The sequence below is a fragment of the Salmo salar genome, chromosome 22, assembly GCF_965601325.2.
Source record: "Salmo salar chromosome 22, fSalSal1, whole genome shotgun sequence".
In the NCBI taxonomy this organism is placed as follows: domain Eukaryota; kingdom Metazoa; phylum Chordata; class Actinopteri; order Salmoniformes; family Salmonidae; genus Salmo; species Salmo salar.
This window is the reverse complement of record NC_138312.1, coordinates 63003396-63007500: the sequence shown is the minus strand read 5'-3', so window position 1 is coordinate 63007500 and position 4105 is coordinate 63003396.

Here is a 4105-nt window from a genome sequence, read left to right as displayed (position 1 = left end):
GCCCTATTCCCTATATAGTGCACTACTTTAGACCAGAGCCCTATTCCCCTATATAGTGCACTACTTTAGACCAGAGCCCTATTCCCCTATATAGTGCACTACTTTAGACCAGAGCCCTATTCCCTATATAGTGCACTACTTTAGACCAGAGCCCTATTCCCTATATAGTGCACTACTTTAGACCAGAGCCCTATTCCCTATATAGTGCACTACTTTAGACCAGGACCCTATTCCCTATATAGTGCACTACTATAGACCAGGGCCCTATTCCCTATATAGTGCACTACTATAGACCAGGGCCCTATTCCCTATATAGTGCACTACTTTATACCAGAGCTCTATTCCCTATATAGTGCACTACTATAGACCAGGGCCCTATTCCCTATATAGTGCACTACTTTATACCAGAGCTCTATTCCCTATATAGTGCACTACTTTATGACCATCTTATAGCAACCCCCCAGTATAGTACATGATTGTACACTACACTACAGTATAGTACACTATAGTACAGTATAGTACACTATAGTACAGTATAGTATACTACAGTACAGTATAGTACACTACAGTACAGTATAGTATACTATAGTACAGTATAGTACAGTGCAGTATAGTACACTACAGTACAGTATAGTATACTACAGTACAGTATATTACACTACACTACAGTATAGTACACTACACTACAGTATAGTACACTATAGTACAGTATAGTACACTACACTACAGTATAGTATACTACAGTACAGTATAGTACACTATAGTACACTACACTACAGTATAGTACACTATAGTACATGATTGTACACTATAGTACAGTATACTATACTATAGTGCATTACACTACAGTATAGTATACTACAGTACAGTATACTATAGTACAGTATAGCACACTATGGTACAGTATAGTACACTACAGTATAGTACACTATAGTACATGATTGTACACTATAGCACTACAGTACAATATAGTACATTATAGTACAGTATAGTACACTACAGTATAGTATACTATAGTACATGATTGTACACTATAGCACTACAGTTCAGTATAGTACACTATAGTACATGATTGTACACTATAGTACAGTATAGTACACTACACTACAGTACACTACAGTATAGTACAGTATAGTACACTACAGTATAGTACACTATAGTACATGATTGTACACTATAGTACAGTATAGTACACTATAGTACAATACACTACAGTATAGTATACTACAGTACAGTATAGTACACTATAGTACAGTATAGTACACGATAGTACATGATTGTACACTATAGTACAGTATAGTACACTATAGTACACTACATTACAGTACACTACAGTATAGTATACTACAGTACAGTATAGTACACTATGGTACAGTATAGTACACTATAGTACATGATTGTACACTATAGTACAGTATTGTACACTACATTACGGTACACTACAGTATAGTATACTATAGTACATGATTGTACACTATATCACTACACTACAGTATAGTACACTATAGTACAGTATTGTACACTATAGCACTATTGTACAGTGTAGTACACTATATTACAGTATAGTACACTATAGTACAGTACAGTACATGATTGTACACTACAGCACTATAGTACAGTATAGTACACTATAGTTTACAATTGTACACTATAGTACATGATTGTACACTATAGTACAGTATAGTACACTACAGTACTGTATAGTACACTATAGTACATGATTGTACACTATAGTACAGTATAGTACACTACAGTACTATATAGTACTTGCTTCTACACCTGCATTGCTTGGTGTTTGGGGTTTTAGGCTGGGTTTCTGTACAGCACTTTGAAATATCAGCTGATGTAAGAAGGGCTATATAAATACATTTGATTTGATTTGATTTGATAGTACACTATAGTACATGATTGTACACTACAGTACATGATTGTACACTATAGTACAGCACAGACACGTCAGCCTATCAATAATGCCTGCATAATGCAGTTAGTCCATGGTTGCAGTAGGCAAGGTAATCAATGCTAAATCACTTTCTGCAAATCCCTGTTTACCAGTTGTACTGCAGATCAGACTTAATCTACTGCTGATGTCTCCTCTCCTCTCCTCTCCTCTCCTCTCCTCTCCTCTCCTCTCCTCTCCTCTCCTCTCCTCTCCTCTCCTCTCCTCTCCTCTCCCCCAGACATCATTGATCATATCTAATAAAAGAGTGTAAATACTGTTGAGAGTAGCAGCCTGTCAGCCTGTCAGCCTCTCAGCCACTCAGCCACTCAGCCTGTCAGCCTTTCAGCCTGTCAGTCTCTCAGCCTCTCAGCCACTCAGCCTCTCAGCCTCTCAGCCACTCAGTCTCTCAGCCACTCAGTCTCTCAGCCTCTCAGCCTCTCAGCCACTCAGCCACTCAGCCTCTCAGCCACTCAGCCACTCAGCCTCTCAGCCACTCAGCCTCTCAGCCACTCAGCCTCTCAGCCACTCAGCCACTCAGCCACTCAGCCTGTCAGCCACTCAGCCTTTCAGCCTGTCAGCCTCTCAGCCTGTCAGCCTCTCAGCCACTTAGCCTCTCAGCCACTCAGCCACTCAGTCTCTCAGCCACTCAGTCTCTTAGCCTCTCAGCCTCTCAGCCTCTCAGCCTCTCAGCCACTCAGCCAGTCTCTCAGCCACTCAGCCACAGCCTCTCAGCCACTCAGCCTCTCAGCCACTCAGCCTCTCAGCCACTCAGTCTCTCAGCCTCTCAGCCTCTCAGCCACTCAGCCACTCAACCACTCAGCCTCTCAGCCACTCAGTCTCTCAGCCACTCAGTCTCTCAGTCTCTCAGCCTCTCAGCCACTCAGTCTCTCAGCCTCTCAGCCACTCAGCCTCTCAGCCACTCAGCCTCTCAGCCACTCAGCCTCTCAGCCTCTCAGCCTCTCAGCCACTCAGTCTCTCAGCCTCTCAGCCACTCAGCCACTCAGCCTCTCAGCCTCTCAGCCTCTCAGCCACTCAGCCTCTCAGCCTCTCAGCCTCTCAGCCTGTCAGCCTTTCTGCATCTCAGCCTCTCAGTCCTATCACTCAGAAACCAGGCTGTGATCAGAGTCCAACCACGTCACAAATGGCACCCTATTCCCTTTATAGTGCACTACTGTTGACCAGATCCCTATTCCCTTTATAGTGCACTACTGTTGACCAGATCCCATAAGGCTACATAGAGAATAGGTTGCAGTTTGGGATGCAAACCATGTTCTCTAACAGGTCTGGACCACAGAGAGCGAGGTGTTTCCCCCAAACCATGTTCTCTAACAGGTCTGGACCACAGAGAGCGAGGTGTAATATCTTATGCTTCACGGAGTCGTGGCTGAATGACAACAACGTCAACATACAGCTGGCTGGTTATACGATGTACCGGCAGGATAGAACAGCGGTCTATGTATTTTTTTGTAAACAACAGCTGGTGCACGAAATCTAAGGAAGTCTCGAGCTGTTGCTCGCCTGAGGTAGAGTTTCTCATGATAAGCTTTAGACCACACTACCTACCGAGAGAGTTTCCATCTGTATTCTTTGTAGATGTACCAGCTCAGTCAGAGGCTGGCGCTAAGACAGCATTGAATGAGCTGTATTCCGCTATAAGCAAATAAGAAAACGCTCACCCAGAGGCGACGCTCCTAGTAGCCGGGGACTTTAATGCAGGGAAACTTACATCCGTTTTACCTAATATCTACCAGCATGTTAAATGTGCAACCAGAGGGAAAAGAACTATGGACCACCTTTACTCCACACACAGAGATGCATACAAAGCTCTCCCTCTCCCTCACCCTCCATTTGGCAAATCTGACCTTAATTCCATCCTCCTGATTCCTGATTACAAGCAAAAACTAAAGCAGGAAGCACCAGTGACTAGATAAACAAAAAAGTGGTCAGATGAAGCAGATGCTAAGCTACAGGACTGTTTTTCTAGCACAGACTGGAATATGTTCTGGGATTCCCCCGATGGCATTGAGGAGTACGCCACATCAGTCACTGGGTTTATCAATAAGTGCATCGATGATGTCATCCCACCAGTGACCGCACGTACATACCCCAACCAGAAGCCATGAATTACAGGCAGCATCCGCACTGAGCTAAAGGCTAGAGCTG